The sequence below is a fragment of the Dermacentor variabilis genome, chromosome 1 (assembly GCF_050947875.1).
Source record: "Dermacentor variabilis isolate Ectoservices chromosome 1, ASM5094787v1, whole genome shotgun sequence".
Classification (NCBI taxonomy): Eukaryota; Metazoa; Arthropoda; class Arachnida; order Ixodida; family Ixodidae; genus Dermacentor; species Dermacentor variabilis.
This window is the reverse complement of record NC_134568.1, coordinates 28,777,909-28,802,360: the sequence shown is the minus strand read 5'-3', so window position 1 is coordinate 28,802,360 and position 24,452 is coordinate 28,777,909. Positions and strand designations below refer to the sequence as shown.

Genomic DNA, 24,452 nt, shown 5'->3' with positions numbered 1-24,452 from the left:
TAAGCTCTTTCCGTTTTCTAAAAGTACACTTTTCTTTGGAATACCTGAACACTGTCGCAAGAAAGCGATTATACCGAGATTTAGTTAATATCATGTGTCCAGTACCAATATACCGTGCAGTATATGCACTGGGGCGTGAGCAGAATGTCTTAAAAAGAGTTAAGAAAATGCCTGTAAGAGCAACAACAAAAACATTTTTTTTCATGCTACACACTGGCACGCTTCCTGTCAAGCCATGGCTGCAGGAGAAGGGGATCTTTGTACCCTGGAGTGTGAATTGCCAAATATGTCAGAAACCGGAGACAATGGAGCACATATTTCTGGAGTGCAGGGACTCAGTCTTCCTTTGGGACATTCTGCAAAGGACACTAAAAAAAGAATTTCCTTTAACACCTTTTGGAATCCGTTTTTTACCGTTTGAAGAGACAGAAGGCGTGCCATGTGATATGGTGATGTTACTCTGCATGCACAGCGTATGGAAAACACGAATGGCGGTGCGTAATGAGGATGTTGACGCTAAACCAGCCAAAGAATATTTTGTTGAAAATGTATTGTACATTCGCGAAGCGTTTAAAGCGCTCAGCGAACCACCTGAGTGGTTAACAGCATTTGAAAAGCTTGGAAACATTCAGCCTTTTTAAACAAAAATTAATCGACAAGGTACACCCGCACATTGAACTGTCTTTTTTGTTTTGTAATCGCAGCGGAGAATAGCTGTGAATCGTGTATTCGTTATAAAACAGGCAATAAAGAAAAAAAAAAGGCCCGAGTAGCTCAGTCGGTAGAGCGTTAGGCTTTTAACCTAACGGTCCAGGGTTCGAGCCCCTGCTCGGGCAAAACCGTAACTTTTTTTCGTTTCTATGCGTACGAAAGTTTTGAGTCCTCCTGAGCTGGTGCAAGTAGATCTGTTTTGTGGACTGTTAGGCGTTTAATGCAACGGTTCCGGATGATGGCTTAACTTGTTTTTCTTTTCCAATATTGCGTTGTCTATGCAGGCGAAAGTTTGGGCAGCGTTCTTTGCAGGCCCGAGTAGCTCAGTCGGTAGAGCGTTAGGTTTTTAACCTAACGGTCCAGGGTTCGAGCCCCTGCTCTGGCGAAACCGTAACTTTTTTTCCTTTCTATGCGTACGAAAGTATTGAGTCCTCCTGAACTGGTGCGAGTAGATCTGTTTTGTGGACTGTTAGGCTTTTAATGCAACGGTTCTGGATGATGGCTTATTTTGTTTTTCTTTTCCAATATTGCGTTGTCTATGCAGGCGAAAGTTTGGGCAGCGTTCTTTGCAGGCCCGAGTAGCTCAGTCGGTAGAGCGTTAGGTTTTTAACCTAACGGTCCAGGGTTCGAGCCCCCTGCTCGGGCGAGACCGTAGCTTTTATTCCTTTTCTATGCGTACGAAAGTTTTGAATCCTTCTGAGCTGGTGCGAGTAGCTCTTTCTCGTGGTGTATTAGGCTTTTAACGTAACAGTTCTGGTTGATGGCTTATACTTTTTTCTTTTCCAATAGTGCGTTTTCTATGCAGGCAAAAGTTTGCGCAGCGTTCGTTGCAGGCCCGAGTAGCTCAGTCGGTAGAGCGTTACGCTGTTAACCTAACGGTCCAGGGTTCGAGCCCCTGCTCGGGCGAGACCGTAGATTTTTTCCTTTTCTATGCGTACGAAAGTTTCGAATCCTTCATAGCTGGTGCGAGTAGCTCTTTCTCGTGGTGTATTAGGCTTTTAACGTTACAGTTCTGGTTGATGGCTTATACTTTTTTTCTTTTCCAATAGTGCGTTTTCTATGCAGGCAAAAGTTTGCGCAGCGTTCGTTGCAGGCCCGAGTAGCTCAGTCGGTAGAGCGTTAGGCTTTTAACCTAACGGTCCAGGGTTCGAGCCCCTGCTCGTGCGAGACTGTGATTCTTTTCCTTTTTATGCGTATGAAAGTTTTGAATCCGTCTGAACTGGTGCGAGTAGCTCTTTCTCGTGGACTATTAAGCTTTTAACCTAATGGCTTGGCTTTTTTTAACCTAATGACTACATGATGGGTTGGCTTTTTTTTCAATTGTGCGTTATTTTGCATGCGAAAGTTTGGGTAGCGTTTCTTGCGCGCCCGAATGGCTTAGTCGGTAGAGCGTTAGGCTTTTAACCTAACGGTCCAGGATTCGAGCCCCTGCTCGGGTGAGGCCGTAGCTTTTCTTCCTTCTCTATGCGTATGAAAGTTTTGAATCCTTCTGAGCTGTTGCGAGTAGCTGTTTCTCGTGGTGTATTAGACTTTTAGCGTAACAGTTCTGGTTGATGGCTTATACTTCTTTTTCTTTTCCAATAGTGCGTTTTTCTATGCAGGCAAAAATTTGGGCTGCGCTCCTTGCAGACCCGAGTAGCTCACCATTCTGCTTCCGGCTCCCGAGCTAAACGGATCGCGGGATCATGGGCTCCAATGGAGCGGCATATGTGACTGTTAGCCGCGGCAACAGGCTTTCGACGGAGGAAGATAAGGATTTCCAGATTATTTTGACTCGGCTTCCTACAGGACGCATCGTGTTAAACACAGTTTTTTTGCACGGCGACACTCGTGTTCGCTCGTTTCGCGTAGAGGATTTTCGGGACGTGCTCCAAGCTCTTGGTAGGCTCTCTGGCGTCGTCGCCTTTGGAGCGTACCAAATCAACCATGTATGGGCGGTGAGGATGAAGACAGCCGAGGCGGCCCAAAAGCTGGCTGCACTGAAGGATCTTCAGGTCAAGGGGCGTGGCTGCCGGGTCATCGACCCTAAAGAAGAGCAAGTGAAGCTTCGTCTTCACTGGCTTCTTCGTGGTTTGGATGATGAAGATTTAAAGACTGCGCTGGCTTCCTTTGGCAAAGTGACGGAAGTAACCCGGGAGCGCTGGCGAGTGGATGGCGTTTCCGACAAGGGCTCGACGACCCGAGCTGTGCTGCTGCAGCTGAAGGCTGGACTGAAAGTCGACGACCTGCCCCACCAGATCCGCGTCGCCGGCGAGCTTGCGCTGGTCGTAGCCCCAGGTCGCCCCATGCAGTGCCTGCGCTGCCGGGGCTCTGGTCACGCTCGTCGAGAATGTAAGGTTCCACGTTGTTCCCGGTGCAGGCTTTTCTGACATAACGACGCGGACTGTGTACGTTCATACGCAGTAGCCGCGGGGTCGGCGGAGAGCGAGCCGTTGACATCAGACCACATGATGGACTTGACCGAAGCCGAGGAAGCGGCCAAGGGAGCTGGAAACGGCAATGCGGTGGCAGAACCGAGCGGGACGACGACGCCGACTAAAGGAGGACAGAATAATGTCCCTGCTCCCGAAGAGCCAGAAACCGCACTAATCAGCTTCAGGGCGGCCCAGAAAGAAAATGAGAGCCGCCAGCCGGCTACTGGTACTACGGAGGCAGCGGAAAACAACAACGCGACCCCTGCTAACGCCCGCGTCCAAAGCGTCTCGGCACCGGTGAAGAGGTCCCTGCAGCAGGAGGAAAAAGTCGACGGAAAGGCCAGCGGTGACTCCGAGTCACCGCCCGCTAAGACGCTTCCAGGAAGACGCTCCACCCTCAAGCCTAAGCCGAACCTGGACGCTGACCGTAGGCTCACCCAGAAGCCGACCAAAGACGAACTCGGACGACGGCCACCGGGTGGCCACGGAGGCGTCTAGCGGTCAGCTAGACTTTAAGGTGAGCACCATGCTCCGGGCCTTCTCCCCTCCGGTTTAAATCAGTAATGGCTACCGACCCGTCGCTTAGCCTCGGCACGCTAAACGTTCGAGGTCTGGCCGCCAAAAAGAAATAGAGTCAGGTTTACAGACTACTAGTGGACCACGACCTCGCCGTTTCAGCCATGCAAGAAACCAAGGTAGACGGCGAGGAGGAGACCGGGAGCATGGTGCAAATTTTCGCGTATAACTACTATACGGTAGTGAGCCGCGCTTAAGGGACTTCGACAGGGTGTGTGCTGTTCGTGAGGAAGCCCCCTGATCTTGTCATAGATGGTTACTTCTCGTGCACTTTTGGTCAACTTGACTTTTGTGACTTCAGCTATTGGAATGACCAATGGCGCGTGTTTTGCATTTATGCGCCTAATACTGTGCAAGAGAGGGCAAATTTCTTTTGGAGTTTAAAGCATCATTTCCATGTGCAAAAAATGATAGCCTGTGTAGGCCACTTCAACTGCGTATTGAACGCTGAGGATAGGTCTACGTGTCGCGTGGTTTGTGACAAAAGTAGTGCTATCCTGGCGCAGATTACACATGAATTCGAATTAGAAGATATCGCCGAGTGTTTTCGCGCTCACGGAGACGTAAGGTGCACTCACTTTCAGGGCACAAGTCACGCACGCTTAGACCGTATCTTTCTTTCATGTGATTTAGTTGAAAAATGCCAGTGCTATACAGTTACGGCCAAATCATATTCTGACCACTGCCTGGTAAAATGCACGGAAGAAAGAACGAAACAAGTTTGTCTGGGAACTATGGAAATTGAATGCAGAGCTGTTACGGGATGAAACTTTTAACGAAAAGGTAGTGGCTGCTCTGAATTCTTTTGGAACAGACAGTTCTATGAAATTTGGTGAGGAATGGGAGTTGCTGAAGCAAAGCATTAAATTGAAGGCAATCGAAAGAAGTAGCGTACTGCAATATGAAAAAAAGGCCAGATAAAAGGATTTAACAACATTCCTGGAAAAATTTGCGAAGCTTGAATGCATGCAACCTGGCGCCTATCAACAAGATATGCGCGCCGTTAAGAAGCTCGAGGTGTTCGACGAAGAGCGCTTCCGAGGTGCGCTAGTGCGCGCCAGAGCAGAAAGGCTATCATGCGGGGACACGCCAACGAAAAGAGCACTGGGGCTACAAAAAAGGGATTGGGGCGTAAGCAGATTGAGGCTATCGAATATGAAGGGGTGGTATTAACGGATAATAATAATATAGGGCGTGCTTATTTTGAGCATTACAAAAACTTTTTGCATTCAGGCCTGTCAACATGCACGATTTCAAGAATTTATTTTTGCAACGAATCTCACAGCTGTCGAGTGAGGTTAAAGAAACCTTAGAACGACCATTAACAGAACGTGAAGTGATGAAAGCCATCGAATACCTGAATCCTGGCAAGTCGCCAGGTCCAGACAGTCGTGCTGCTTGGTACAAATCCTTGAAAGGCCACCTAGCTCCTATCTTAACCGCCGTTTTCAATGAAGCATAGGAACTTAAAATACTTCCACCCTCCTTTGGCCAGTCCCATACAGTACTAATACCGAAAAGAGAAGAGACCGAAAAGCTCAAGCAACTTTCCTCCTATAGACCCATAGCGCTTACTAACTGCGACTACAAAATATTGATGAAGGTGTTGGCACGACGGGTCCAGTCAGTTATTCACGAAGTAGTCGGCCCACACCAGACGTGTGGTATTCGTGGAAGAACCATTTTCACTAACATCCATACAACGAAGTGTGTGCTGAAGTGTTGTGACGCCATGTGCGATGCAGTAGCCATCCTCCAGCTAGACTTGGAGAAGGCGTTTGATTGTTTTTCTCACGAAATATTGCTTACCATCTTTGAACACGTTAATTTTGGCCACATAATCACTGAGGGGGTGACCATGGCGTACTGGAGCTGCTATACCAGACTTATAATTAATCAGACGTTGGGGGCCCCCATTAAGGTGAAATGCTCCGTTCGTCAGGGTTGTCCACTCATTCCACTCCGGTTTTCGGTCTACTTAGAAACGCTATGTTAGGCCATCATCGAAAATGAATGTATGAAGGGGTTTTGTCTTCAGTCAGCAGAAGTGAAGCTACTGGCATACGCTGAAGATGTGGCTGTGTAATGTAAAGACAAAGAAAGTGTATTGAATACTGTTAATATCGTCAAAAAGTTTGGTAACGTCACTAACAGCTACGTTAACTGGCACAAATGTTTGGGGTTTTGGCATGGAAGATGGGCGTCTACACCAGACCACTTTTCTGACATAAACTGGGTCACGACGCCAGTTAAGTACCTTGGCGCACCCCTTGATGCCTACAAGGACAGTAGCGAATAGTGGAGGGAGCGAACAAAAGAAGTAAAAGAAATAGCCGAACGATGGAACGCCGGTCACTTGTCAATATTCGCAAGAGCTACAGCGTGCAACATGTTTATCGTGACAAAGATCTGGTACGTAATGCAGGTCCTACAGTGCTCACGGATTAATATGGAGAAGCTGCACCGCGTGTTCGCTGTATTCGTGTGGGCATCGAGCTGGGAGCGATGCAGCCGAGATAATCTCTTCTGGCGTGTGAAGGATGGCGGTCTTGGGGTTGGCTCACCTCTTCTTGCGTCAACTGGTGAACAGGTTCTTCTTTTTTCGAGACACAAACGACCCATTTCTGCGCACCGTGATCCAAATGAGGCTGTCAAGATCACTCCCCGAATTCGTTTTAGGTACCGAAATAATTTCAGGACCAGTCCGTGGTTTCTTTCGGGAAATAGTTCAGAGTGTTTCCTTCTTGCGTGTTCGCTTTTCAAATGCATATTTGTGGAGTGCAAAACGGAAAAAGCTCTATCATGATTTGTATAACAGTGTCTTGCTTGTACCCATGTACAGAGCCGTGTACAGTGGAGGCCCAGGCCTAGACGTACTGAAAAGAGTGAAGATGATGCCAGTTCAACCAGCCACGAAATCATTCTTTTTTTTTTAAATTACATACCGGCACTTTACCTGTCAAAACCTTCCTGGAACAACTTGGGTTCTACATGCCATGGGGAACACATTGCCTTATTTGTAAAAAACCGGAAACTATAGATCATGTCTTCATCCATTGTTGGGAAGGGGTCTTCATCTAGGACGTGTTGCAAAGAACCCTGAAAAAGGAGTTACCGATAGATTTCCACGGAATCAGGTTTCTACCAGTAAATGACGAGGAAGGTTTCCCGTACGACGTCATCATGCTTACGGGGCTCCACTGTTTATGGCGCGCAAGAATGGCGGGCTACCATTGTGATCAGAAGTCACTGATTTTTAGCGACCACATGCGTCGTCTTCTAAACCTACGTAAAGTTCGTTCTCGCGAAGATTTCGAAGGGCTTCAAAGGTTGCATGAAGAAGTGGAGACGCGCGTGAGATCCCTGCATAACCTTGGCGTCGAAGAAAAAGAATATGGAGTGTTTCTGAAAACTGCTATAACACAAAATCTTCCGCAAGAAATGGTACTCCGTTATACTTAGCGTATCATGTCTTCGACAAATACAGCCGTTGCTAGTGACAAGCTAAATGAAATGTCTCTTCTTCTAGACTTCTTGAGCCTTGAAGTAAGAAGCCGGGAACAGATTATAATGCTGACTTCTGACAAGAGAGAACAAGCCTCAACCGCAAAACGACAATCCAATGAGCATTTCCAAGGTTCTGCATCTATGTTAATCGTAAAACTGACTCCGGAGAGTTGTATATTATGCGGAGACAAAGATCACTCGGTGGATGTCTGCCCAACGGAACTAACATTAGACTAGAAAAAAGAGAAACTACGCAAATTAGGATGCTGTTTCCGCTGCGCTAGGCAATTTAACAAAGCTAAGGAAGGCCGAAGCTGAAAGAGACTAAGCTGTGCGCAATGCAAGGGACGACATTATGTGTGACCCAAAATGGAAGCAGAAGAATAGAGAAACGCAGACAACTGTTACTAGCTCGTCAACAGAGTCGCTAAAGTACACAGTTCTTCTGCAGACCGCCCAAGTTTAGGCTCTGGGCAATGGAAGCAAATGCTTTATAAGAATGTTGATTGATGGTGGCAGTCAGCGCAGCTTCATCACGGAAGAATTGTCTAGGAAGCTGAAAGCCACTGTGTTAGCTGAAGAGCAGCTCACCATTTCGGGATTTGGAAACGTTTCAGCACCGCGGAAATATTATCGGAGAGTACGAGTCATACTGCATAGCTAGTATGACTAAAACGCACTTGAAGTAGAGGCTATAGAAGTTCCCGAAATATGCAATGACTTCTCAGCATTGACAGAGACAAATGTACTTGCAAAGTTGAAAAGCAAGAACTTACGTTTGGCTGACGTCAACGCATTTGAGGTCTCGCCTGAGCCTGGAATAAGCGTCCTTATAGGTGCAGACTATTGCTGGCAGCTCGTCAGCAGAAGAATTCATCGACTGGACGACTCCTTGAACGCCATCGAGACTATTATAGGATGGACACTTCATGGAGATACCAGAAGTACACCTAAGTTCTACAAACCAGAAACCGTAAGGAACTTCACCATATGCCTAATGGAAGCCAATGTTTCCCAGCAATTGAAGTCTTTCTGGGAAGTAGAACATCTGGGACTGACTAACGAAAAGAGACTTCCGAAAGATGACGAACACGTCCTTAAGAACTTCGTGGAATTAACTATTAGAAACAATGGTCGCTATCAAGTTGAACTGCCGTGTCGCACCAATTGTTCCCAGCTTAAAAATAACAGGGACGTCGCATTAAAGAGACTGAAGTCCTTGCAGAGAACGCTACATCGAGAACCAGAGTTTCAGAAGGAATATGACACTGCTATTAGGAGCTACTATAACAAAGACTTCGCTGAGAAGGTCACAATGGATAGTACGAGTGAACATATCACGTACTGTATGCCACACCGAGTAGTAGTGCGACGCGACAGAACTACGACAAAAGTACGGGTGGTATTTGACGCCTCTTCTCATGCTTCGGACTCACTTTCACTCAACGACGTCTTGCGCACAGGGCCAAATTTGAACCCCAAAATCCTCGACTTACTGCTGAAGTTTCGCAGCTTCAAGATTAGAATTTCCGCCGACATCGAAAAAGCGTTTCTTCAAATATCGCCGGCTGAACAAGACCGAGACGCGTTTCGTTACTTCTGGTTTGAAGAAGGGTCTTCCAATATTGACGATTTGCGCCTGACAAGGGTTCCTTTTGGCGCCTGCAGCAGTCCCTTTCTCCTTGCTGCAACTCGGCGACACCACTTCCAAATGGCAGAAGACAAATACCCTTCTACTGCCAAACTATTGAAAGATAATTTCTACGTAGATGACTTCGTTATCGGGGCACAGAACAAAGAAGTGCAGCAAGTCGTTAACGATTGTTTCAGTATCTTGAAAGAGGCAGGAATGCATCTAACAAAGTGGACGACAAATGATGGGCACTTACGAAATATTTACAATAGTAGAGACCCAAAAGTACAGTTCGATATAGAAAAAGAAAGAAGATTCTTGGTCTCGTTTGCGATACCGACAAAGACATATTAAAGCCATCACTAACGAAGATGCTGGAATCATTGAACGAACAAAGGGTTACGAAGAGACAGATCTTAAACTTCGCCTCACTCATGTACCATCCCTTTGGATTCTTAGCGCCGTTCATGCTGGTAGCCAAGTTATTTATACAAATGCTGTGGTTAGAGAAATACACCTGGGATGCGCCACTTCCTGAATCTCTTCTTATAGAGTGGACAGCGTGGACTAAAGGCCTCAGGACTGTTAATAAACTAGAAGTTGAGAGACATTTTGGTCAAACTCTCCTGGATAAGAATGTGCAGGTTACAATGCACGCTTTTAGTGACGCTAGCCCAGTTGCGTACGGCGCCGTGCTTTACCTTCAGATACGAGACTTCAAGGGAGCCACAACATTTCAGCTACTACTAGCCAAGTCGAGAGTCGCACCTATACAAAAGATAACTGTACCACGATTAGAACTGATGGGAGCCCTCGTTGCAGCTCTACTAACTGCAACAGGGAAACGTGTCCTAAATCTAGAGGGCCGGGAAACAGTTATGTGGATAGATTCCATGATCGTAATTTATTGGCTACGCCGTTCAGCGAAACGCTGGGAACAGTTCGTACCAAACCGAGTTACAGAGATGCTCTCCCTAACTGATTTGAACATGTGGAGACATTGTCCGAGTGATCAAAATCCAGCTGATTTACTGTCAAGAGGATCCACTGTGGAGCAGCTCTTACAAAGTTCAATTTGGTGGAAAGGACCAAACTTTCGCTACACTGAGGCGACAATCGACGAGCCCTGCTACACCGAGGATACAACCGAAATAGAAGAAAATACCTCACCCGCCGTGGTTGCTCAGTGGCTATGGTGTTGGGCTGCTGAGCACGAGGTCGCGGGATCGAATCCCGGCCACGGCGGCCGCATTTCGATGGGGGCGAAATGTGAAAACACCCGTGTGCTTAGATTTAGGTGCACGTTAAAGAACCCCAGGTGGTCAAAATTTCCGGAGTCCTCCACTACGGCGTGCCTCATAATCAGAAAGTGGTTTTGGCACGTAAAACCCCAAATATTATTAAGAAAATACCTGTACAGCAGCAGCAATTCAGGATACAGTCGGTCTAGAAGAGGAAACTACGTGCTTGAAAGCAGCTGCTCGACCAGTGCTTACAATTGTAAACATCAACGACTACAGCTCTTATAACCGACTGATACGTATATTTGCGTGGCTTCAACGATATGCTAGAAATTGCAGGTACACAGACACCAGAAAGAAGGCACCTTTAGACGCAACTGAAGTACGAGAGGCTGAAATTTATTGGATACGTCGAACACAAGATAAAGTATTTGGACCCGATGTCAACAGAATGGACATTACACTCCAGCGGTTCAGACCATATCACGACGAATTAGGGCTTCTTCGCATGAGAGGTCGTCTTCAGTTCAGCAACCTCCGGGAAAGTTCCAAGCACCCCATTCTGCTTCCTGCGTCAGACACATTCACAAAGTTGTTGATCAAGAAGGAACACCAACGACTTTTGCACGCTGAACTCAGTTTTCTTTTGACTGAACTGAGAGAAAACTTTTCGATACTGAGGGCCAGGCAGGTTGTAAAGAAAGTCATTCACGAATGCACAGTCTGCCGGCGATATCCTTGTAAGCAATACTCAGAGTCCTTCGCGCCTCTGACAGATGAACGAGTTCAGCCCTCTCCACCTTTCGAAGTCAGTGGTATCGATTTCTACACAAAGATAACGGAGGGCCAACGAAGAAGTGTCATATACTCATCTTCACATGCGCAGTCGTCAGAGCGGTTCATCTGGAGTTTGTCACCAGTCATACTTATGACAAATTCCTGCGAGCATTTAAACGATTTGTGACACGACGAGGAATTTGTAAGATTCTATATTCCGACAACGCCAAGACATTTAGAAAGGGCTCAAGGTAGATCCAGCGACTTTATGAATTAATGAATCACAAAAAGTGCAATCGTATTTCGGATAGTCATAGGATTGTTCGGAAATTTATCACCGAACAAGCTCCCTGGTGAGGAGGATTTTAGGAACGACTCATTAGATCTGTGAAATCTACATTGAAGAAAACACTGGGAAACAATTTCTTTAACTATGAAGAATTTTCGACCACGCTCTATGTAGTTCAAGCGATGGTAAATTCACGACCGATTCAATTTGTGTATGCAGAAGCCTCTGAACCAATGCCGCTTACGCCAAGTGATTTCCGCATAGGCCAAAGATTGACTATGCTTCCTCCATACTTGTCGAGCACAGCAACAAAAAAGACACCGTCGTCACGCGAAGTACTTCAGCGAAGATGGGAACAGAGAGAACATGTGTTAAACAGCCTCTGGAACCGGTGGCGACGAGAGTACGTCCAAGAACTTCGTTCAGCTCACATTATTGAAACTATATATGCACTCAGAATCAGTGAAGCTTGGAGGCATAGTACTGATAAAAGAATTAAACTCGCCAAGACAATTGTGCAAGATTGGACAAGTGACAGAATTATTTCCGGGCAGCAACGGCAAAGTTCGCTCATGCAAAGTACGCACTTCTAGTGACAACACGTTGCGCAGACCGGTACAGATGCTGTACCACCTAGAATCTGCTGGACAAGCTCTGTCTAGAAAAGAAACAAGCATAGGCAAATTGTTCGGCCGGGAGCTGTTAAATATTATGCTCCGAAAAAGATGAGAAGCCGAAGTTAGAAACGAGCGTGGAGCCGAGCGCGCACCTGCATTTTTTTCAGTTGGTTTTACAAGCGTCGAATGAAGACGTTCTCCACTTCGGCTCCGCTTCCTGGTTTTCAACACGTGCGAAAGTTTTGAATCCTTCTCAGCTGGTGCGAGTAGCTCTTTCTCGTGGACTATTAGGCTTTTAACGTAACAGTTCTGCTTCATGGCTTAGCTATTTTTTTCTTTCCGAATAGTGCGTTTTGTATGCAGGCAAAAGTTTGGGCAGCGTTCCTTGCAGGCCCGACTGAGCTACTCGGGCCTGCAAGGAACGCAGGAGCTCAGTGGAGAAAGAAGACGGCGTTCCAAAATGTCGCTTTTTTCATGTTCTCCACTCCAAAGGATATATCTGCCCCTGGCCGAGGTGCTGCTCAGGCTTCAGCCAGCAGCAATGCCTACCGTGTTGTGCTACCTCGTCTTCCTACCGGCAAGCTGGTTGTGGACTCCGTTTTCCTGCAAGCTGCACCGTACAGAGCTCAAGAGTTAAGGGACGCCTTTCGGAACGTTATTGACCTGAAGGACATAAGTTCCATCGGTCAATTTCAGATGTCGCACGAGTGGATGGTGACGTGCAAATCAGCAATGAAAAAATCAAATCTAGTCGCGTGCGGAAAATTATCCGTAAAAGTTATAGGCTGCGTCGTCATTGATCCCGAGCCCACAAAAGGAAAAATGAATTTTTTATGGCTTCCTGAGCGTTTGGAAGACGACTACATTAGAGATGCTCTCCAGGCTTACGGGAAAGTGAAGTGAATATCAGGAGAAAGCTGGGGAATATCGGAAATGGAGCTGCGTGCCCTAAATCATGACGTGGCGTTAACTCTTGCCGATAGAGTCTGCGTGGGGGACGTTCCACGTCTGCTACCTGTTTGTGGAGTGCAGAGCCTTGTATTGATTCCAGGCCGGCCCCCGCTTTGTCTCCGCTGTAACAAGGTTGGGCACATTCGTAGAGATTGCAGAACCCCACGTTGGTGAAGCCTGCCGGCGCTTTTTCCACACAGCTGAATAATGTGTTGTAACAAGCGCCGATAAGTTACGACACAGAACAAGGCCTCCGGATGAAAGCTTGCAAGATCACATAATGGATATTACTGACGTTAATTTCTCTTCTTCAGCGTTCTCTTCTTCTACAGACGTTCCCTCTTCTGCGGAGACCACTTGTGCCAGTAAGGCCCATGTACATGTGAAAGACAATGGCATCGCAGAAATACCTGCGGAAAAGGAAAGTAGTAAAGAGAAAGAAGCGCCCCTTACCATGCAGCCAGATGCTGCCCAGCCAGCCAATGAGGCAGCCGCTGATGACTCATCTGCTACACCGAAGCATCTCAACACGCGCGCTATGCTGGCAGAGGACGGACGAAGTAGCGCGGATACGTCGCTTTCGAAGCGCCGTGCGACTAACAGATTGGAATCAAGCACGGACAGCGAGACGGCCAGTACCGCAAGAAAAGCACGTCGCCGCAAAACATCCACACACTAAGGAAAGTGCCGACGATCACGGCCCAGGAGGCCTGGTGAGGGTTCGAAGGGAGCCTCACCGTTACCCTCTAGGACCGACAACATAGAGAATTAAGTATAAATAGGGTGTAGTCACTATGGCCCTGTCCCAGCAACTTCTCTTCGCAACTTTGAACGTGCGAGGCCTTAGGTCTTTGCAGAAACAGGCGCAGATTCGCCGGCTTTTGTCTAGGAAGCACCTCGATTTCGTCGCCATGCAGGAGATGAAGATTGAGAGTGATGACGAGACAAAAAGGGCTTTGCGACCTTTTTCTATCTGCATATGATGTCTGCGTTTCACACGCTCTTGGTTTATCCACGGGCTGTTTCCTGTTTCTGAATAAGAGCCTACTTTGTTCAGCATTTAGTTACCATGTAGCCACTGAAGGTCGATATATAAGCTGTGATTTTGTGTTGCAGGGTGTGCCATGGCGAATAGTGAATGTCTATGCATTTAATGAAGCTGCAAAACGAATTCTCTTATTTGATGCTGTGCGTAGTCTAATGGACTGTGATCGTTGCATTGTGTTAATGGGAGATTTCAATTGTGTACGTGATCCGAGTGATCTGAGCGGCATTAACACTCAGCGGGACAGGAGTGGTGAAGTTTTGTCACACGTAATAGAATATGCAGGGCTCATTGATGGAGGAGCGTCGGGACAGGGATCTCGCTTTGTAGACAAATTCAAAGTCGCTCCTACGCCCGCCTTGATTGGATTTATAGTTCTTCATCACTCCTCTCCCGAGGACTGTCCTGTAATAGCATCCCAGTTTTATTCTGTGATCATTGTATGGTTATCGCAAAGATTGGTGAGAAATCTTTAACTAATTTCTGACCACAGTGGGCATTCTGGAAGCTTAACTCTGAGCTCCTAAATGATCAGGAACACATTTATCGCGGGCGCATAGCTCTAACAACTTCTTTCTCTACTGAACTGCTCCTATTTGCAGCTTGGGAACTCTTTAAACAAAAGGTTCGTACAGTGGATATAGAAATTGGATCGCTGAAAGCATTCTATAGAAAGAATGAAGAAAAAAATACTTTTTGAGACCCTATACAACCTTTATCAGATGGAATGCGAAATGCCAGGCACTTACATTGTTGACATAGAAAATCTTAAAAGTGAGTTACAAAAGTATGATGCACTGCGTTACAGAGGTGCAGGAGTTCGATATCGAAATAGGCGTGCTCTGCAGTCTGAGCAACCAACACGGCAAGCTTTACTTGACGAGCGACGTCACGCTATTTCCAAATTCCGGAAATATACTCCGAAGGCAGTCTTCTAACAAATACGGATGACAAAATTTTTAAGTTGGAAACTTACTACAGTGTGTTGTTTATTCCCCGGCCCGATGATCACGATGCAAAAGTCTTAGAGAGTTTTGTGTCTCCTGTAAAACCTTTACAGGATGATGACTGTGTATTGATCAGTGATGCCCTTACGATACAAGAAATTGAGCTAGCTATTGATGAGCTGCCTCTGTCGAAAACACCTAGCCCTGATGGACTTTCCTGTGAATTTTACAAAGCCTTAAAATCAATTATCAGTCCCGTATTATTGAACATTTTTATTACAAGTTTAGAGGTGCACGCCCTCCCGCAATAATTTTGCAAAACCCAGACAGTCTTAATTCCCAAAAGTTCAGATAATTAGAAACTGCGTTCTGTTGAAAGCTACCGACCAGTCACATTGTCAAACGTGGATTATCACATTTTTGCAAAAGTTTTATCGAATAGATTGCAATTTGCGATGTCAGTTTCTCATTGCTTCCCATCAGACGTGTGGAATCAGGGGCCGATCCATTCAAAGCAACATACATATCGCCCGTACACTTCTTTAATACTGTTACGGTTCCACTGAGCAGCCTGCAATGCTCCTGATAGACCTTGTTGAAGCTTTTGATCGTGTCAGTCACTCCTATTTATTTTCTGTTCTGGAGCATGCCAATGTTGGCTCCGTTGTGCTCAAAGTAGTTATGCTTTGCTATACCTGTTGTACTACTCGTTTAGTTATTAGTGGCTAACTCTCTGAACCCGTTTCCATTTGCTCTTCAGTAAAACAAAGATGCCCGATGTCCCCACTACTATTCGCCCTTTATCTGGAACCGCTATGCTTAAGCGTAATTCAGTGGAGTTACATCAATGGCTTCAATATACTGGGTAATGAAGCAAACGTCTTAGCTTATGCAGATGATTTAGCGATCTTCTGCACGCATAAATCGAATGTTGAAAAGGTAGTATCAACAATAGAGGAATTTGACAGCGTGTCAGGAGCACGAATGAACTCCTCAAAAAGTTTAGGCTTATGGTATGGCTCATGTTGCTATACACCAGAACAGTTTGCAGTCAAAGTATCCTGACGTGCCGCTAGACGCATATAAATTAAGCGCACACTATAGGAAAGAACGGATTTCGGCCCTGCAAAGTTACGCCTAGACATTCGTTCCACACCGACTTTCTATTTTTGGGAAAGCCGAAGCCTGCAATAAGTTCTTCGCAACAAAAATTTACTATGCATTGCAAGTTATTCATTGTACCAGGCTCTACATCCATCGCTTTCACAGAATCTTTGCAACCTTTGTGTGGTCTTCAACTTTTGTTCCCATGAGGCGAGACAATATTTTCAGGCCCGTTAGTGAAGGTGGGCTGGATTTAGTACAACTTTATGTGCGGCAAATCGTGTCTCATTTCTTCTTTTTTCGCGATACATCGCATCCTATAATTCGGTCAGTCATGCAAGCCGCACTTGTTAATGCGTTACCTGATTTAATTGTTTTTCCCATTTTTCTTCGCGTTTATATTTGGGGGGGGGGGGTGGCGGGTTCATGCAAGAAGTTTACTTGGCGGTTCGTTTCCTGACAGTTCGGTTTTCCACTGAATACTTGTACTCTGTGTCGCGTAAAACGTTATACAAAGATTTATTGTCCATGCTATTTTCGTCTCCATTTTATCGATCACTATACATTCAATGGCCAGGTCACGATGTACTAAAGCGAGTTCGTAAAATGTATACATCCCCTAGCTGAAAACATTATTTTATAAACTTCATAGTGAAACCATACCGGTAAAAACATGGCTACAGAAAAGGGTATCTTTGTCTCTTCTGTTAACTGTTGCCTTTGTGACATGCCAGAGACGATTGAACATTGTTAGCTGCACCGACGCCTTACTAATTTGGGATGTCTTCCAATAGACTTTAAAAGAAACTTTGAGATTAACTCATACTGTGCGATACCTGCTGCCGACCTCTGATAATAGGGCACCTTTCGATATGTTTTTTCTTATCGTAATGCACAGTTTGTGGAAAACGCGAATGATGGAACGAAACGCCTAAACGGTTGTACCTACAATTGTACATTTCGTCCAAAAGACACTACACCTAAAACAGGTTTATGATGGACTTGATACACAACTGGACTGGTGCCCCATCTTGTTGAGGTGCATATCCTTACCACCCTTCTAAAGTGAAACCAACATTTCTACCCACAGTATGAACGGTGCCTTTTCTCTGGGTGACTTTCATAGTGCTCTGGATTCTCTGACTATGCACAACTGGCGAATGTCGGGTTGTTGCTACTGTAATAAATACCATGAAAGAAAGAAACGGAACAGGAACGACCCCGAGTAGCTCAGTCGGTAGAGTGTTAGGCTTTTAACCTAACGGTCCAGGGTTCGAGCCCCTGCTCGAGTGAGACCGTAACGTTTTTCCTTTTTATGCGTACGAAAGTTCTGAATCCTTCTGAGCTGGTGCGAGTAGCTCTTTCTGGTAGGCTATTAGGTTTTTAACCTAATGGTCCTGCATGATGGCTTAGTTTTCTTTTCCAATAGTGCGTTTTCTATACAGGGGAAAGTTTGGGCAGCGTTCCTTGCAGGCCCGATTAGCTCAGTCAGTCATTCTGCTTCCGGCAGCCGAGCTGATCGGGTCCTGGAATCATGGCCTCAAATGGGGCGGTGACAGCGGTCACTTTCGGCTGCGGAAACAGGTTCAGCAACGATGAAGAAAGGGGCTACCAGTTTAGTTTGTCTCAACTGCCAAATGGATGAATTGTTAACAACATCGTCTTTCTACATGGTGATGTAAGAGCGAGACCGTACAAGGTCGAGTATTTTCTGGATGCGCATACGCCCACGAGCATGCTGCAGGAAGTTGTGTGCCTTGGGGCCTACCAGGTCAATCCCGTTTGGGCGGTGACCCTCAGTGACTCGACTGCAACAACTGGCCTTGAAGGAGCTTCAGATGAAAGGGCGGCGATTTGTCATCGTCGACCCACACGACCAGCGGGTGAAGCTCCAGCTTCACTGACTGCTGTACGGCGTTTCCGACGAGGACATCCGGACGGAGTTCGCCACCTTCGGCAAGGTCGAAGAGGTAAGCAGGGAGCGTTGGCGCGTCCAAGGCATGGGAGTCAAGACCTCGACGACCCGGACCATGCTACTGAAGCTGAAAAGCGGCATTAAAGTGGAAGACCTGCCTCATCAGGTCCGCGTCGGCGGAGAGTTGGCATTGGTGGTCGTACCTGGGTGGTCCATGCAGTGCCTGTGTCTGCGCTGTCAATGCACAGGACACGTCCGCCGTGATTGCAAAGTCCCCCGCTGTTCCAGGTGCAGACGCTGCCGTAACAGGACCAGCAGCGAGTGATTTTGCTGCAGAGCACGTCATGGATGCAATCCAGACCGAAGAAGCTGCTAAGGGAGCCGCAGTGAAAGTGCCTTCAGCGACGACAAATGTTATGGCGGTACCGGAGGTCGCTCAAGCGAAGGTGGTCGAAGCTGCTGAGCAGGTGACTGGGCCTGCATGGGTCGAGAGGGACGAAGACCCTGCGAAGGGAGGCGCTAGTGAAGGCGAACGCGATGAGGACGAGTCAGCGATGCAACAGGACGAGGTCGCGAACGACGGCGACCGGGCGGCTAGTCTCAGTGCCACCTGCAAGCGCCCCCATGACGAGGGCGGAGACAAGGACAGCGCGCCATCCAGCACAAGTGAAGGGCCGCCAGCGAAGACGCCCCTTGGGAGGCGGTCGGTCTTCAAGGCGAAGCCAAATTTTCTGCTCGAGAAAAAGCCTGGTGACAAAGCACAGCAGAAGAATAACGCCGGGAAGACGGCTGGTCCATGTTAACAGTTTCTATGTTAACAACATAGAACAACAACATTTAACAGCAACAAACCATGTTAACAGTTTCTATGCTTGATTTTTGTGTTTCTTCATCCATTGGCCCTCATTACAGAATTTCGAGGTTCTTGCGTGAAGTTGTAACGTCCTATCGTTTCCTTAGGGCGACACTTTCCCTTGAGTACCTCTCCAAAATAGAAAGAAAGCGTCTTATGAAGGATCTCATTGAAAGTGTGTTCCCTGTTCCATTGTATTGGTTAATGTTTCATGAAGGGCCTGCGCAAGACGTACATAAAGGGTTAAAAATATGTGGATACCGGCAAACGTTAAAACATTCTTCTTGAAGCTTCACACGGGAACCTTGCCTGTTAAAACGTGATTAGAGGTAAGAGGGATTTATGTGCCATGTGGAAGCAGATGCTTTCTGTGAAACAAAGCTGAAACGATCAAACATCTTTTCATTGATTGTAATAATGCCATATTTTTTGCAATATATTACAGAGAACGTTAAAGATAGACCTACCCCTCAATCTCCATGGCATTTGTTTTTTACCACCTGAACACGATTTTGAATAGGTGGATGTTATATTTTTACTTCGGGTACACGCAGTCTGGCGTAGTCTGTTGCCATATAGACATTGGGATGTCAAAGGTCGATCTGTGTATGAATATTTTGTGGAAATGTTTATGAAGGTACGTGACGTGTACAAGACGAATGACTGTGATGAAGCTGTGGTGTCATTGCTTGATACTTTGACACATATAAAACGAGTGTGATCTATGATCGCAAACTCTTTTGAGGCTTATAGCCAAGTTGGAAATAAAGAAACAGAGAAGAAGCCCGAGTGGCTCAGTCGGTAGAGCGTTAGGCTTTTAACCTAACGCTCCAGAAGTCGAGCCCGTGCTCAGGCGAGTCCGGAACTTGTTCCCTTTTCTATGCGTACAAAAGTTTCAAAGTCTTCTGAGCTGGCGCCAGTAGCTCTGTCTCGTGGACTGTTAGGCTTTTAACGTAACGGTTCTGGATGATCGCTTGGCTTATTTTCTTTTCCAATAGTGCGTTTTCTATGCAGGCGAAAGTTTGGGCTGCGTTCCTAGCAGGCCCGAGTAGCTCAGTCGGTAGAGCGGTAGGCTTTTAACCTAACGGTCCAGGGTTCGAGCCCCTGCTCGGGCGTGACCGTGACTTTCTCTCTTTATGCATGCAAAAGTTTTGAATCCTTCTGAGCTGGTGCGAGTAGCTCTGTCTCGTGCACTGTTAGGCTTTTAACGTAACGGTTCTGGATGATGGCTTGGCTCATTTTCTTTTCCAATAGTGCGTTTTCTATGTAGGCGATAGAGTGGGCAGCGTTCCTTGCTGGCCCGAGTAGCTCAGTCGAGATTCTGCTTCCAGCAGCCGAGCTGTACGGACGTGTGCATCATGGGCTCCGAAGGAGCGGCTCTTGCGGCCACTGGCCACGGTAACAGGCTAATCGACGATAACGATGAAGCAAGCTATCAGTTTATTTTGCCACCACTGCCCAAGGGATCTGTCGTGAAAAACACAGTGTTTTTGCATGGCGACGTGCCAGCAAGGCCCTATAGGATCGAATACTTCCGAGATGCGCTAATCCCGACAGGATTACTGCAGGAGGTCGTTGCCCTTGGAGCCTGCCAGCTCAAGCATTTATGGACAGTCTCCTTCTCGAGTGACGAGGCAATGAAAAGGATGCTGGTGTTTGAAGAGCTCAACGTGAAGGGGCGTCGCTGCGTAATCGTCGACCCTCAAGACCACCAGGTACGCCTCCGCCTTCATTGGCTGGTCTATTGTGTGGCGAACGAAGATATAAAGGCAGAGCTGGCGGCCGTTGGCAAAGTCGTTGAAGTGACGAGAGGACCATGGGGGGTCAGAGGCGTTGGCGACAAGGACTCAACATCTCGGACCCTTCTGTTAAGTTGAAGGGCGGGATGAAAGTCGATGACATCCCGCACCAAATCCGAGTTGCCGGTGAACTGGCCCTTGTTGAAGCGCCAGGACGGCCGATGCAGTGCCTACGATGCAAGGGTGTCGGACACGTCCATCGCAAGTGCAAGATGCCGCGTTGCGCTCGATGTCGCGCCTTTGGACACTCCGAAGATCAGTGCGTGCGCACGTACGCTGCAGCTGTGGGGCCACCAGCCAACGAGGTCGTCGCGCAGATGACGATGAATGCTGCTGACGCCTAGGACCCCGCCAAGGGGGCTGGTGACGAGGAGAGCGCCAACAATGCGGAGGGGACATCGAAGGCAACCAAAGATACGAAAGTTTTATTTGTAACCCCTGAAAAGAAAGTCGGGGCGACAACGGGTCCTGCAGAAGAGCGTGAGAAAGGCAAGGAAAACTGCCGTGTAGTTGATGAAGCCGTATGCGAAGCAGAACGGGGGGGATCCGCCCCAAGCATCGACCCTATGGGTACGAGCGGCAACGCTACCTTTAAGAGGCCGCTAGATGCTAGAAAACTACTAAGAACGTCACCGACGGGCCGCCTGCAAAGACAACTATGGCGAGAAGGAGCAGCTTCAAGCCCTCCCCAAACATTCCTCGAGATAGGAAGGCCGGCGACAAGCCACACTCGTCTGCGGACAACACCAGACCACCGGACGGTCCCGGAGGCGTCTAGCCGATGGCTAGACGTTGTGGTGAGCACCGTGCTCCCCCGGGCCTCACTCACATTCCCGTATTAGCAATTGAAACCAACCCTACGCTAAGCTTAGGTATGCTAAACGTGAGAGGTCTGGCAGCCAAGCGTAAACAAAGCCAAGTGTATCGGCTGATGGGGGACCAATACCTCGATGTTCTGGCCGTGCAGAAGACAAAGGTCGAAGGGGAGGAGGAGACCCGGGGCATGGTGCTAAGGTTTACGTCTTTGTATTACGCGGTAGTGAGTCATGCTAAAGGAGCGTCGGCGGGCGTTATTTTATTTATTAGGAAGCTGCCTGGGCTATCTATCGAAAATTATTATACGTGCCCTTCAAGCAGATTAGTATATGCTGACTTTACTGTTAGTGATGATTTGTGGCGTGCTTTGTGTGTATATGCACTCAATGTTTGTGAAGAGCGCACTATCTTTTTTGAATCCTTAAAGACGCACATTTGCCTGACTAGAAAAAGTATTATTCTGGGGGATATTCAATGTGTACTAATAGATCGAGATAGAACAGACAGGAGAACAAATGACAAAAGCTGTCATGTCCCTGCTTAGTTATTAGCCGAGTGCGACTTAGACGACGTGGCAGATGACTTGGTTGGAACGCGCGAGGTTCAATACACGCACTTCCAGGGCAATAGCCACGCTCGTCTAGACAGAATGTACGTGTCACTAGACGTAATACCCCTACGCCACAGCTACGGGATCGTGCCACTTTCATTCACCGATCACTGTTTGGTCAAGTCATCTGTTGGACGTAAAGGAAAACGCAACACATTCGCATGGGAAATGTGGAAAATTAAGTCCAAATTGATAAAGGATGAAGCTTTTCTAAGCAATGTACAGGATCATTTGAAGGAAGTAAAGAATCACAACGTGGCGCAAGTCACCGAAAGGTGGCAAAATTTTAAACAACGAATTAAACTGGCCGCAATCGATCGCTCCTGTAAAATAAAGTACGAAGACAGTGCTAAAGAGAAAGAACTAAGGACGGTGTTGGAAAAATTAACGACCTTAGAGTGCAGCCAACCGGGCGCATACAAAGACGATTTCCGTAACACAAAAGCGAAATTGGAGCTATGCGATGAAGAGCGATATCGGGGAGCGATTATATGCGCAAGGGCAGAGGCATTGACAGCAGATAAGGCGCCAACTAAACGCACGTTCGGTCTTGAGAAGAGGCATGCACGGCGTAATCAAATAGATGTACTTGACATAGATCATCACGAAATAACCGACTGTGAGGACATAGCACAAGCGTTTTTCCAGCACTTTCAACAACTTTTTGCATCGAGTACTGTTGACGTAGATGCCTTTAGAGAGACGTTTTTGGGACGCATGCCGCAACTCAGCGACGAGACGAAGAACGGGCGAGAGGCACCGATATCAGGACATGAAGTTGAAAAGGTAATAGATCACTTAAAAACAGGAAAATCGCGTGGTCCGGATGGCATTTGTGCCGCTTTTTATAAGCAGTTTAAATCAAGATTGTCACCTCTGCTCGCTGACTTCTTTAACGAAGCGTATGAAGTAAACGCATTGCCATATTCTTTCTGAGAAGCGCACACTGTGCTCATTCCTAAGACCGACGAGCCTGCTAAACTAAAACATGTAACGTCGTACAGACCAATATCACTTACCAACAATGATTGTAGAGTATTCATGAAGATAATTGCTGGCCGGTTACAATCAGTAATGGAAACCACAGTAGGTAGGCACCAAATATGCGGTATCAATGGGCGTGCCATTAGCCCAAACATACACGTATTGAGATCAATTCTGCACTGTTGTGATGCCTTAAGGTCGCGAGTTGCTATTCCCCAACTTGATTTGGAGAAAGCTTTTGACTCTGTTGCTCATGTTATTTTACATGTCATTCTAAAGCACATAAATGTCGGGTCCATAATTACTGACAGGGTAACCATGGCTTACCGGAACGGCACCTCTAAGCTTATAATTAACAATCACTGGGGGCCCCCATCAGCACTCAACGTTCCGCACGTCAGGTCTGCCCAGCCAGCCCACTTTTGTTCTGTATTTATCTAGAGATTTTGTTTGGCACTGATTGAAAACCAATGTATTCATGGGTTTACGATGCAAGCGTCAGAAGTCGAAGTCCTAGCCTATGCTGATGACGTAGCTGCGTGCTGCAAAGACAAGGAGAGCGTTTTGCAAACCATAGATGTTGTTAAAAACTTTGGTCAAATCACTGGAAGTAGAGTAGACTGGAGCAAATGCCTAGGTATTTGGCATGGGGAGTGGCCTAAGGCCCCGCAATATTTGCCAATGTCACGTGGTCAACAAGGCCAGCAAAATACTTGGGTGTACAACTTGAAGCTTATAAACAGAGCGACGAATGCTGGCAGTGCGAGCTCAAAAATGTAAAAGAAAAGGCCGATGCGTGAAAAGCCAAACGCCTTTCGGTATTTACCAGGGCTACTTTCTGCAACCTGTTTTTCGTAGCCAATCTATGGTGCGTTATGCAATTCATTTTCTGTAACACGGCCAATGTGGAGAAATTGTAAAATTTTTGTCGTGTTTGTATGGGGTTCCGGATGGGAGAGATGCAGCCGCAACACTTTGTTAAGAAGGGTGAAAGATGGAGGATTAGGGCTGGCCCACTTGTTTGTGAGGCAGTTAGTTGGACGATTCTTTTTCTTCAGAAACAATGATGATCAATTTCTTCAAACAGTCTGCAAGGTTAGGCTAGCACATTTGTTGCGCGAGTTTATTATTTGCTCTCAAAGTGTAACGGGAGCAGTGTTAGTTTTCTATAAGAAAATTCTGCTGAGTGTTCGTTTCCTTGCTGTACGGTTTTCCAAAGAATACTTGTTTACGGTCACAAGAAAAAGGCTGCGCAATGATCTATTCGACAGCATTTTTCCCCCACCTCTGTACCGAACTATATACAGTCGAGGCCCAGGCCAGAATGTTTTGAAACGCGTTAAAGAAATGCAGGTGCCGCCTGGTATGAAAACTTTATTTTTCAAACTACAGACAGGTACACTCTCAGTTGCAACGTTTTTAGAAGGAAGGGGCTTTTACATGCCGTAGGGCTCACATTGCTTTATATGCAAACAACTGAGACAATAGACCATGTTTTTTTACACTGCTGGGCGGAAGTTTTCTTCTGGGATGTTCTACAGCGAACAATAAAGAAAGAATTTTCTCTTGACCCACATGGCATGAGATATCTACCGATAGATGACGACGACGGAACAGCTTTCGATCAGATAATGTTAACTGGCCTCTACTGTATATCGCGAGC

General features: G+C 46.9%; 1 protein-coding gene and 8 non-coding genes across 9 annotated transcripts in view; all 9 read left to right on the top strand.

The window, feature by feature from the left end:
• The window catches only part of LOC142576106 (peroxiredoxin-6-like), a 184,721-nt gene that overhangs the window by 137,420 nt on the left and 22,849 nt on the right, over positions 1 to 24,452 (top strand). The gene's annotated exons all lie outside the window — the stretch shown is intronic.
• TRNAK-UUU (transfer RNA lysine (anticodon UUU)) lies at positions 764 to 836 on the top strand. Its single transcript has one exon. It is a non-coding gene; the product is annotated as a tRNA-Lys (tRNA).
• On the top strand, positions 1,024 to 1,096 carry TRNAK-UUU (transfer RNA lysine (anticodon UUU)). The gene has a single exon. It is a non-coding gene; the product is annotated as a tRNA-Lys (tRNA).
• On the top strand, positions 1,284 to 1,357 carry TRNAK-UUU (transfer RNA lysine (anticodon UUU)). Its single transcript has one exon. It is a non-coding gene; the product is annotated as a tRNA-Lys (tRNA).
• Positions 1,545 to 1,617, top strand: TRNAN-GUU (transfer RNA asparagine (anticodon GUU)). Its single transcript has one exon. It is a non-coding gene; the product is annotated as a tRNA-Asn (tRNA).
• On the top strand, positions 1,805 to 1,877 carry TRNAK-UUU (transfer RNA lysine (anticodon UUU)). The gene has a single exon. It is a non-coding gene; the product is annotated as a tRNA-Lys (tRNA).
• On the top strand, positions 2,078 to 2,150 carry TRNAK-UUU (transfer RNA lysine (anticodon UUU)). The gene has a single exon. It is a non-coding gene; the product is annotated as a tRNA-Lys (tRNA).
• On the top strand, positions 17,032 to 17,105 carry TRNAK-UUU (transfer RNA lysine (anticodon UUU)). The gene has a single exon. It is a non-coding gene; the product is annotated as a tRNA-Lys (tRNA).
• TRNAK-UUU (transfer RNA lysine (anticodon UUU)) lies at positions 19,623 to 19,695 on the top strand. The gene has a single exon. It is a non-coding gene; the product is annotated as a tRNA-Lys (tRNA).